This window comes from Mercenaria mercenaria, chromosome 4 (genome assembly GCF_021730395.1).
Source record: "Mercenaria mercenaria strain notata chromosome 4, MADL_Memer_1, whole genome shotgun sequence".
In the NCBI taxonomy this organism is placed as follows: domain Eukaryota; kingdom Metazoa; phylum Mollusca; class Bivalvia; order Venerida; family Veneridae; genus Mercenaria; species Mercenaria mercenaria.
Genome location: NC_069364.1, coordinates 60,001,705 through 60,015,152, shown reverse-complemented (window position 1 = coordinate 60,015,152; position 13,448 = coordinate 60,001,705). Strand labels below are relative to the sequence as shown.

General features: G+C 33.2%; 1 protein-coding gene across 14 annotated transcripts in view; it reads right to left on the bottom strand.

The window, feature by feature from the left end:
- Positions 1–13,448, bottom strand: part of LOC123551877 (suppressor of lurcher protein 1-like) — a 377,473-nt gene that overhangs the window by 262,623 nt on the left and 101,402 nt on the right. Inside the window, exon 4 of one of the 14 annotated variants that reach the window (XM_045341120.2) lies at positions 9,076–9,136. The exons of the other annotated variants lie outside the window; for them this stretch is intronic. The gene's annotated coding sequence lies outside the window, so the exon portion shown is untranslated. The remainder of the gene's footprint in view (positions 1–9,075; positions 9,137–13,448) is intronic. 14 annotated transcript variants of the gene reach the window in all.

The window sequence follows — 13,448 nt, the reverse complement described above, 5'->3', positions numbered from 1 at the left end:
ACTAAGTCAGGGGCAATAACGCTGATAACACAAAGCTGAATTTAAGAACTTTTGCAAGGAAACAGCTTTGAGTATTCACAAACATTCTTACAAAGTTTTATAAAAATATGGCTGCAAAAGAAAAAAAAGGCAGTCTTCAGTTTATTTAAGGACAACATCTCTAAATATGACTTCTTGATGTTCAAAACATATGCTGAGTTGTAGATATGAGTAAATAAAAACAAACACACGCCAATATCAAGTCAATGTCACTAATCATCGCGGAATGACAGCAGTAGCAGATTTTATATTAACTACAGGGCAAAATCTCTGGCCATACTCAATTGATTTTCAAAATGTTTGTAGCGAAGTGGATATGAATAAACCAAATAGTATCTCAATTTGATTGCTCATTTCCAAATTACGGTTGTACCTAAAGTTTATAACTTTACTAGGAAGTACTGTACGTTTGAAACAAACATTGTTCTACAATTATGGAGAATAATCAAGCTTTCATCAAAATCGAGCTAAACTAAACTTGTATAAATTAATGTAAAATTTCAGCCAATAAAATATATGATTGTTATCTTGCGTTTTTCTTAGACTGGTTTTAAGTTATTGGTCTTCCGGTGAGTTGCCATTATGGGCTTCCATGCGAATATCACGCTTTTCGTGACATTTTCGCATATAAAAAAGGTTCCATCAAGAATTTTTTAACGAAATTTTATATATCGTGTCTATTTTAAATCATATGCCCATTAAATGAATACGTCCCTTTTCTGATTTTTCTCAATTCGCCAAAACATTATTTGGTGTCCTTACATTACTGCTTGTTTTACGTCATTTGTTTGCATTGTTTTACATCAAAACAATTGACCTTATGAAAGACAGTAATAGTTATGTTCATCGAGTAACGGCCTTCAGGAATTATTATAGGTTTTCCGGATAAATGACGCTACGTCGTCACGGACAGACGCAAAGGATTATCTCCCTAGCGCTGCATTTACTGTAAGGGGAGACCACCGCATATATCCGGAAATAATAAAATATTTCTGTTGAAAAAAATAATGGTATTCATATTCTACCTCATTTTAATCATGACAGCTGTCTCAATTTGTCACAGCAAAATAAGCAAGTGACACTCGTTGATCTTGTTCTAACATTTTTTTTTAATCGGCAGATCAGCAAACAAAAGTGATCAATAATGCATTTAATAAAGTATTGGAATATAAGAGTAGTTTGAACCTTAAAGATAAGACTTTGTTACAAATGTCGGAATCAGTTTTAATAGTCACACACTGTTATCATTTAAATATTTCCAAACTTTCTTTCTAGTAATATTGTTTCCAGATACATTAAGACAGATAAGTAACATTTAACGGAAACAGACTACTTCGCCTCATTTTTTTTTTCAACTTGACAGAAAACATGCATTATCATGCCAAATGTAATTAAAAGAAAATAAGTACTGACATTTTTTTTGTTTTATAGTCTCAGCTTCATTAACTGTTCTGATGAATTTTTGTTGGTAAGGTCTTTCTTTCCTATTTATTTTTACTAATTACCTGTCAGAAAAACATGAATTTGTAAATATATATCTTTAATTTCTTTTCTCCTGATAGCCGTCATGTTATGTGCAATGGGGTGCACGAAATAATATAAATTCCTTTAAATCGCTCTAACACACAGTTATAAAATCAGTGTAATTGATTGCCGTTAAAAATTTAATTTAAGTACGTTTTCCACGATCTGTAGCAGACTGGGTTAGCCTTGACAATGAGAAGCAATGAAACGTGTAACATTTTCTCACTTCTCAATTCTACCCCCCTCCCCTATCCCAGCTCTATGCTACCGTCTCATTAAGCACAACTAAATCCCAACCTGTTATTGATTGGTTTAGCTGCATTCTGTGCTTCATTAGGATATTCTTTCAGATTTAATTAATATCTGCACAGTATCCTTTAAGATTTTTAATCAATGTCACTAATTTGAAGCTTCTATGCGTTTAGTCCTAACAATGTGTAATGCGAGTATTGAGTTATTCTTTTTCGACTAAACTTTTGTCTATAAATAATAATCAGAACGAAATTCTTCTCTTTCGAAAAGAGTAATGTGTTATTTGATACTGCGCTAACAAATAGTCCCATTGCTATTGTGCTTTCTAATAGGCTTGTTATATTTTATTAATACAAAATGCATAACCTGAAGAGTTAAAAGCAATAAACATATTTCACTTTGTATTGTGTCGTCTTAGTGTCGTCGAAACATAACGTACATCAAATTACGTTGCATTCACTTTGAAAGTCATATATATCTGCTTAATAGTATATCTGATAAATATTTGCCGTGCCATGAGAAAACCAACATAGTGGGTGTGCGACCAGCATGGATCCAGACCAGCCTGCGCATTCGCGCAGTCTGGTCAGGCTCCATGCTGTTCGCTTTTAAAGCGTTTTGGAATTGGAGAAACTGTTAGCGAGCAGCATGGAGCCTGACAAGACTGCGCGAATGCGCAGGCTGGTCTGGATCCATGCTGGTCGCAAAGCCACTATGTTGGTTTTCCCATGGCACGGCTCATATTTGTCTTGATAGAATAAATTGTCCGTTTTTTATGTTGATACAGACAAGAATACACCTTGTCGTTAATGTTTTACAATATGACTGTACCATGGAAAATATGGATTCTTGTGTCCAAAAAGGGAAAAACTAACTGCTGATTTCATTGAATTATAATATTGGAAATATTTAAGATACAGTCGACTGTGCTTAAGACCACCTCTTGATAGATGCTACTTGGTTCTTAAGGATGCCACAGGCTTTATTTTCCGTTAATAAAGACCATCTGCAATCAATGACCACTTTCTGGCTCTCCCTCGGATGTTTTTTTTTTTTGTACACTTGTCTGACTGCATCTATTTGAATGAAATGCAAGCGCTCTGTCGATGTAACATTACGGGTGATATTATAATTCGTTCTAGTTACGTAAAAAGTCTATATAATTTTGCGTAGATGTAAAAGACAACAATAATAGTTTAGTTAAATAGAGAGAGGGAAGACCTACGAATTTTTACATGTTTACATGAATTTAAGATATTCGGCGAAATTAAGTCTCATTTTCATGAATCATTGTAGACAATGGCATTTTTCACTAATTGGTCATTTGTCGACTACATAAATTGTGATTCAGTAGATTAAGAAATCTTTTTTTGTTTCATTTGGCATTGTGTAAAAAATTATTTAAGGTATCCGATCCACAAATAAGCAAGTGCTATATAACAGTGCTATTAAAATATATCAAATATTAATGCCTAGTAAGCTCATCTTATTTTGGTGTCATTTGAAAGTGTATTGTCTACTGAAAAAGAAAACATAAATTACATGACACAAATGTGATACTGACTTTTTATTTTTTACTTAATAGTTTTATATTATTTTTCAACAGAAATTCAGTTATTACAGTGCAAGATTTATCAATTTCGCAGTCAAAAGATAATAGGTAAGGGTAGATTTCTCGGAAGCACAGAGCACCACAAACACAGCCTCAGAACAACGCATTTGCAAAGTAGGCCCACAACAAAAAGAAGTTGTAACAGAAAAGCATTATAGACGGGTTGCTTAAAAAATCCAACAAGTACATTTTAATTTTATGCAAAATATAGAAAAATGGGGAGAATGGGGTAGGGGTGGAAAAAAGGTGGGGAGGGGGGTTGAAGGGGAACGCAACACACACAAAACTAACTTACATAGATAGACAAGTAAGATATAACAACACTGTAGGTCACCGCCCAGAGACACACAGACGCACAAGCACACAAATAAGCAGGAAAAAACAACAATCAGACACCGGCTTAGGATTCCTGCAGACGAAATTAAGGTGGACACGATAACTTACTCATAGTAAAAGAGGAGGGGGTGTCAAAGCAAGGGAGCGCAAATGCAAGGGGTAAGGATGGTGGGCGATAGGGGGAGTGAGGAGAAGGAGGAAATCAACGCTAACAACAAACAAGACAACACAAAATACAAGACTGACAGAAAACAAGTTGAAAATACGGGCACCGCTTTAGAACGGTCCGTAACCTTTATAAAGGAAACTGGTGGTTTAAACGCGTTTAGGGCATGCCAACCTCGCACTTACCCTATTTTCAACAAGTCGGACAATGTAAATAAAATCATTCCCCGCTGAGAAAGGCTCTAAAATTATTGAAAAAATACCAGATCATATTGAGCAAAACATAAAATGATGGTAAATCTAAGGTATAATTACACCAATGTACTCAATAACTTGTCTGAAGTCAGAGCACTAACAGCCTAACTTTTAAGGGCACGACTAAGAAAGCTGCAAGACAAAATTCCACTCCCTCCGTCCGTTTTATGAAGGATTTAGGAGAAAAGCATCAATGAGTCTTACACTTTATTAGTCATCGCACCATCAAATAGGAAAGCGTAGCGATTAACTGTAGAGGGGGTCAATAACCAAACATGCACTGTGCTTCACGATTTTCGCATCGTATCCTCTTTGATAACTTTTTAAAACATTTTACAAATATCTGATTAATTAAGGACTAGTTAATTTCGAATTTATAAACTATGTCCCCATAAATATTCGGGTGTGTAAGACCAAGTTTAAAATGTTTTAAGGTTGTATTAATTCTTTAACATTCGGACTGTAGTAAAACTACTGAAAGCTTTCGTAGCTTATGATACGGTAACCTGTTTAATAATGTTTTGTGATAGAAAGATTTCTATCATAAACCCTGTACCTTTGAGCAAGTCTGCAACGATAAATTTGAAATAAGAACGTATGATGTGCTCGAGGAATCTCCATCAGGTGGGTGACTTTCAGTTTACGTTCTTTTATAATCGTTTTAAATATTCACAATTTTAATTTAAGCATAAATGATTCGTTCGAATAATTATAAATTGTTATATAATCGTTAAAATTAAGAATGTGATTTAAGTTATGTATCTCAAACTCTTTAAATGATACAGTAATAAGGGTAAATCGAAATTTGTATACTATGGTACCTTATTAGGCATATGTTTTTTGTTATAAATAGTACTATCTTAAAAATTGAACTTTAGCAATCGAAAGACATTACAAAGTGAATACCTTCAGTATGTTTGCTTTAAACATCTCCTTTCAGTGTGTTACTTTCAATTGAACACGTCATCGATTTATCATTATCTTTGATGTTCATAATGTTTATCAAATTAGAATTAGCCAAAAACGCAAAAATTCAAAATGCAATTTGTCAGTCACGTATTTGAATCGTACAAAACGTAGGATGTCTTTTAGGTCACAAACTTTAATAATAAAACATGACAGGTCATTTACAAGGCCGTATGAATTTTCGTCTTTATTTTTTTATGTAGTAGCACTCAGATTTACATTTCGAGCAAAATTTACAAATTGATTACAACCATTCAAGCTCCAGTGCACGATTGCAAGAACAGGATGTCGGTTTTTATCACATTAAAGCGTTGTTTTGTTTATGTTTGCTAGAGATGCCTTGTGGAATCGCTTTATCGCAATGTTCCTATGCTATATAGATAAAAATCACTTATTCCGTCATAAACTTAAAGACTGAAAACCACAAGATCAATAGAAACTGTACGTAATTTAAGAATAATTGGCAGCCTAAACAAACAAAACATGCAAATATTCTAAATACTTCGCCTCATAATGGAGACCAACACTGAATTAAGTTTGCATAAAACTGTCTTGTCTGTTGGTTCATTTAAATGAATAAGTTTTTTGTTTAGATTAGATAATTCAACAATTTTCAAAAAAAAAAAGAAAAAAAAAAAAAGAAAGAAGTTCGAACCATGTGTATTTTATCATAATCATCCTATGTAATTTTCTGTTACAATTAAATTTTAAAGTCGGAATGCTTTAAATAACGGATTGTTACATTTCGAAATAAATCAGAAATGGCATAAATTTTGGGATACCTTTTTTAAATCCGAGTGAAAACTTGGCATACATTAAGTCTGTTTTAGCAATAGTATTAGCTCATTGCAATGAAAGCATTACTAAACTTATATTGGTTTTGAAATACTTATTTCTGGTCTAATAAACATGTCAGTGATAATCTATATACTTAAAATATTTGTCATTTTGCACTGCCAGAACATCTTGTGATAACAATGTTTAATGTTTAGTTCAATAAATGACATACGTTACTTACTCATTGAGTACTGTATTGTGTTGTGTTGTATTGTACTGTACTGTACTGTACTGTATTGTATTGATATACGCCCTTATTATGACAAACACATTCAAAGGCGCTTTACATGCAAAGGTACACTCAGGGTGACAAATGTATTCAGCGATCTGACCAGAGGAACAGAGCCGAAACCCCTGAAACACACACACACACACACACACACACACACACACAGACAGAGAGAGAGAGAGAGAGAGAGAGAGAGATTAAAACAAAAATATTAGTGCAGAGGATATTGATACCAAACAGATAGAACTGTGATCTAAACTGATTAAAAACTGTGAGCAAAGGCCGTGTCCGAAAACGTCAGTAAAGCTCATTCTTATTCGCTGACAATAAAGATCAAAAATATTTTGTTAAGGGATATTTCTGGACAACAATAACAGAAATTGAAAACACTGTGCATAACAGGACTTCTTCCTTTCAACATGATGTGATCATCGGCCATGTTGAAATTGCAAACCAATTATTACATCTAAATAGTCTTAATTAAGACATGTATAAACTGTTTGACAGAAATTTTAAGATACTCGATGCATATCTTTCACTAAAATAGTTTATTTCTAGGTACTAAAGTCCTCGACAAGTAAATATAGCTTGATGAAATATATAAACTATTGTCATTCTTTAAAAAAAATCCCGTTTTAGTAGTACAGTAGTAATTTATATAATTATACACACGTGTCAATCACATGTTTGCATAGACACTTCGAAGCTTTTCTAATATATCTTCAAAGATTGAAACATAAATGCCAATATTCTAGAGGAATCTTATTTAACTAGTCTAGCCGTGGTTATTATCAGAACTTTCGCAAAAAAATGTTGTTTCAATAAAATCTTCATGATAAATATACGGAGACAGTATTTAGGACAAGGCTGTCATAAATACTGGCAGTTATTTTATTGGAGTTAAAGGTTAGGCAATATAAAACTCGCTATGGAATCTCAAAAATGTGAGATGCCAGTGTTAGATGAATTTATTTACAAAATTGTATGTCAAACAGATTATAAAATATAGCAAACTGATCTGATAAGCTGATACATATGAAATTGAAAATAAAATTGAAAAAAAAAAATCGAAACTGAGCTGGTAGATGCATTATTAGGTTAAATATTTTCCGTAGCAGTTCCAAGAGTAATGACTACTCTTGTAGTATTTGAAATAGAAAACAAATCCTTTTCGTAGGAACTATTCTTGATCTTTAAAAATATTGATTAGAAAAAAGTAACATTCTGAGAACACTGCCCCGCCTAAAACAAAATCCTATGTGTGGATGAATGAGAAGTGCAAAAGCATAAAAAATAAATCTAGTCAAAGAACATCAACAGTGTTTTAAAGGTTTAAATATGATAACTTGGAATTCATTTAAACGGTATTTACCCTGCTATGTATCCCATAGATCAAAATGTAGAGCACGTACTGACGTAATTCAAAAATGTGTTAACACCTTACATAATGTAAAATAAATTGCTATGAGACTTATTGTAATGCCAATATTTCTTATTCTTATGGGCCGACCATTTGATATTCTGACTTCAAATTTGCTTGACAAAAATATCCTGACTTCAATAAAGTGGAGAAAATAACTCTGATTCCAATATCGCTGAAAAACAGAATCCAGCTCCAGGTCAGATTTTAAATAAATATTTCCGTTAATCTGAAAACCATATTCTTTTACTTTTGAGTTGCTTTTAGATTTACATACTAAGGTTAATATACCATCACTCTTTCCCCGCTATTAAAGAATCATTTCCATTGACGTTTATATATCAAACACTGCTGAAGAAGAGTGCAAGATTGATTAAAGCCGTATAGTGTAATTTTGATTTCATTATATTATGCTGATAATTTCAACATAGGAACAGTAACCTAAACCTGTATAATGTGTTTACAGGTGTTAGAGCATGGAGGTAGTGGAAGGAAGCCACACCTTTTGAGAGTATATATATTTCCTTCTTATTGACAAGACCATACTGAAAGCATTCGGTCAAGTAATTCCCGAGAAACATGCTTACACGCAAAATATCACAAAATTTCTATGTTAGAAAGGGACATAAATTTGACAATCTAAACGCTACAGTTATGTTACTTGTCTTTGGAGGTCATCCCAAGATGCCAAAGACGTGTAAAGTTTGAAAGCATTTGGTCTATCCTTCAAATGGTAATATACGGGTTCTGCTTTAAAAACAGTAAATAAACACCATAATGGTACACTAATGCGATTAATTAAATAATTAATTTCTAAAAGATAGTATTTTGAATAACGACTGTTGCACTCAAGCATTTCCTTTAATTTCCTTTAATTTGGTCCTAGATATCAATCAAACACCTGCTGAAATTATGCACGTCAGAAGAACCATTTCATTTTTTGTTATCATATTCGTGGTCTTCCCCCAACCTCTACGACCGTGAATTGGGCAAAGATATTTCTATTGCCTGCTTTCCTTATATATAATTTTTTTTTTTTTCAAATTTAATGCTACAAAACAATGGCCATGATTTGTCAATTTTAAAGTAAATACATCTTTTGCTACATATTTGTGTGTGGTGTCTTCCTTTTATTTTGAAAAAATATTCTAGTTTAACCGCTACTTAAAATTGGTATTAATTTTCCAACAGTAGAAAGCCGCAACTTCAGCCACCTAGAAGCCGTCGCCGCCAAACTAAGGTCCTATTTTCAGTTATGATTTCAGCACATTCTTTGCGACTGTGATGTATGTTTTTCGAATTGTATGATACCGGACCCCGCCAGGATTTGCCATTTTCTTGACTTAGAATCAGTCAGATATTGAATGGACAGTGCAGCAAATCAAATCATTATGCTTCCCACCAAAATTAGTAAAGCCATTGTTATAATATAGCTCTTACCTCAATAAAAAACAGAACTTCAGTAAATCCGTGAATATATATCCTCTATGCTCTTTATGCTCTGCAAATATACAACATTTGAAAATCAGATTTTACAAATGACATCAAATGCTGAACTATTAATAATTCATTGGTTGCCAGTGGCAGGTAACTCAGTAAGATACACAACGGCGCCAAACATTCCGATTGGCTTAGCTTAGTTGTGAAAAGTGCAAGCAAAGCGTCTAAGCCAAACTGCATGTTTCTTCAAAGTTCGTGTGGATTCAAATTGCATGTGGGTTCAAATTTGCTGAGACTATCTATCAAACATAAACATGTCGTGTTTTGCCCATTAAATATGCACTCTCTTCATTCATTTCATTTTATGCTGAAATGTTTACATTCGTTCCTTTTAAGAAAAGAGTAATTGCAAACAACAACAAGCAATTTTTACAAATGGAGTATGATTGTGTAAAATATTGTATTAATCGCAATTACATTAAAATGCAATTTGCAAGAAAATGCTTTTGTCAGTCGTCTAAAAGCCAGTAAGAATCATTTTAATATGGTCTTGGACTACTTTGGCGCATTTGAGTTTGATTGATGAAGAAACGACATTGATAACATTTATTCAAATTTCGAAAAGTTTTAATATTCATACAATGTTTTCATTAAGCTATAATAATTATTTCAATATGACTAGCAATGCTTAAATCATCACAACAATATTATGTTGACGTCACGTCGACGTGATATTTAGCGCCATGTACGCATCGAGAAATAGCGCTTTTAAATTTGATCAAATAATTTACTTAAAAACATGTTTACAACGAAATGTCACATAGCACAACTGTCTTGATTTATTTACACACAGAGATTAGCTGTGAAGAATAATTCGCCATCATTTGCGCCCTAATGGAACTACTCGACGACGTATTACCATTTCCGGTCCTTGCATGTATAAACAAAGGAGCGTTACGACCTACCATTTGGCGCCATATATACGTTATAAACAGTTCTGTCATATTTGATCTAAATTTTATAATAAAAGACATACTAGAACCGAAATAATTTCTACCAAAACCGTGTTTGAACACTATTCTGGCTGGTATACGTCCTCCTGAAATTATTATGCCCGACGTATAGCTGCCCATCGTGTATAAATAGTGTTAAACACGGTTTTACAATAAATTATTTCTTAATTACATCTTCGTAATTTTTTGCGTCTAGACGCATGAAATTTTCTAGACAGGATAGATTCCTGACATTTAGCGGAAGCAATCGAGTTGTTCTTTTTGGATCTTGACAGGAAACATGCATTATCTTGCCAAATGTAATTAAAAGGCAATCCTGACATTTTGTTTTATGAGACCAGCTCCACTTACAGTTCTGATACATTTTTACCGTTGGTAAACAACCTTTTTACATGCTTAATATTTATCAGATGACGTAAGAAGAAAAAATTCTGAATCTTTTTGCTGATGGCATTCTTTCTATACAAGAGAGGCAGAGCTTTATATTTGTTAGGCAAAAAATGTTTTCATTTGTTTTCTCTTTCTCCTCAAAGTTGCTTTACATCTACAAAGACTAAAATCCTTTAATCAAAAATTTGAATTATAAAGTGCATTATCTTAACGAAGTTGCATATCAAACCTGTACCGAGACCGCACAGGGAGTACGCAAATCTTAATTAAAACGAAACCATTGATTTTGTTTAAATCCTTGATAAAATAAAAGTTGGTTTATTGCGAGTAAGGCAAAAAAGAAACCACCCACTGATTTGTTCAAATCTACCAGACTACATTAATAAAACATAATTTGGTTTATTGCGAGTAGGACTTCTTCTATCTATACTGATTATCTAAAACTGTCATTCATACAGTTCAGCTATCGAATATCAAATAGCTACTTCACGAAGGCCGAACTATAGGATCTTTACTCCCGTTGTCCATCTTAGTAGAAACACATGTTTTTTTTGTAATCTTTGTTTTAACATTTAAATAATCACCATCAAACATGTACACAAAACTGAAACTGTCGATGAAAATGTATTTGTTTCGTGACAAGTCTGATAAATGGTAGAATGATAGTTTCGACTAGGCTGTTGTGGCCCAAGGAATAGAATATTAGGAATTTTACTGCACAGGACCTATGATCTTGGACCTCAGGTGACTCAGAAAAAAGACATCTAAAGAAAAACACCCCGACGCTTGACGGTATGATACTGTGCGCGACATTTTGGTGTGACGCCATGATGATGCAATACGCGAAGGTAAGACATGACGCACAACATTTCTCATATTGAAATACCATGCGTCGTATTGTAGCGTCACCAACACGATACTATGATGGCATTTATATAATTCTGTACTTAACAGAAATAAAAATGTTCTGCCACATTGAATATATCATATATTATCGCAAAAAAAAAAAATGTTAAGAGAAATAGTTAAATGACGACTGACTCTCGCAAAAACTTTTGCCTCTCTTCTGAAAGAGATTTACTTTTTTCAGTAACCAGCGCGATTGATATAAAATATTTGAAATGAAGTGATTTAGTTTATCATATCACACTTTGATGTAATATGTCAGTCAATGTCTGAAATTGATTAATTTAAAACATCAAAAGCAAATAGAATTATAAAATAAATACAGAATATGACTGCCATCCCTTAAATCTACGACATCGTATGAAAACTTTGACCGCTGATTAAACATTTCTTTTACAGAATCTTTGATAAATGACGAATCAGATCTAACTTTTGATTTCTGATGTCTTACTTGATTGTATATAGAGGATATTACATGAGTGTCTATTCATATTGAATTTATTAAACGAGTTGAATAAAATAATAACTTTATCAATTTTATTCAACGAGTTTAATAAATTCAATGTGGAAAGTCACAAATGTAATATTCTTTTTATCACATGTTAGCCTTTCCTGTCAAAACATAACAAAATCTACTATCTTACATTAAATGGCCATTTGAACGAATTAATACGGTATTAACAAATATACGCTGATAGAATACGTATTACATACGCTCTTACAGGGCCCTATCTCTGATAACCAGGCTATTTAGTAGAGTGCCAATTTCGAAAGATCTAGACAGGCTGGACAAAAGTACCAAATTTTGTAGAACGGTAGCTTGGGACAATATAAGACTTTTGGCTGTAAGGGCCAAGGTCACAGCTCTTTGGGATTCTATTTTTAGAACATTCAAAATGGCCGCCATTAAAACAAATAGCTATTTTAGTAAAAGTTAGTTTTTATTTTATTCTTGATACATATTTATGTGTAAACTGATTCATACTTACTCTTAGGGTCAAGTGATGTATTTGCATACAGTTAGGTCATGCTACATAACAGTCTGCCTGTACATTCGTCCGTATGTACGTTAAAAATGTCTTCTTTTTTAAAACCATACGCTTTTACGTACATACATCATAATCCCTGTAATGTGCTGCTTGATCTCGATTGGTCTAGAGGTGATAAATATGTGTAGAGACTTATTTTTGTAGAAGATATGTTCAATTTTTGTTTCGTTCGTCCGTCTGTCTATCTGTCTGTCTGTCTATCGCAAAATCGTGTCTGCTCTGTATTTTAGTCATAACGAGACCACGGTAGCTTGGGACAATATAAGACTTTTGGCTGTAAGGGGCAAGGCCACAACAGTAGCTTGAAACAATATAAGACTTCTGAATGTAAGGGCCAAGGTCACAGCTCTTTGGAATTCTATTTTTAGAACATTTAAAATTGCCGCCATTAAAACAAATAGCTTTTTTAGAAAATATAATTATTATCTTATTCTTGATACATATTTATGTGTAAACTGATTCATACTTACTCTTATGGTAAAGTGATACATCTGCATAAAGTTAGGTCATTCTACATATCCGTCTGTCTGTACATTCGTCCGTACGTACGTTAAAATGTCTTCTTTTTTAAACCCATACGGTTTTACGTGCATACATAATAAGCCATGTAATGTGCTACTTGATCTCGATTGATCTAAAGGTGATAACTATGTGTACCCGACTAAAGTTTTGTAGACGAAATGTTCCATTTTGTTTCGTTCGTCCTTCTGTCTATAGCAAAATCGTGTCCGCTCTGTATTTGTAGTAACAATGAAACCACATGTGGAACGTAACATCAGTTTAATATTACTGTTGTACATGTAGACCAAATGACATAAAGGCAGCATTTCATGTCCGCTAGTGCCTCAGATAACATGCATATGGCAATTCCATTCATCCTTCTATTGAAATAAAGCTATATTGGGAAACATGGTTCATGTTCATTTATGGTTCTTTTGCATCATATACATGTATCAAATAATAAGCTTTGTTCTTTTGTTTTTGGTAGTTTTAGCATCGCATTAGCACAACTCTA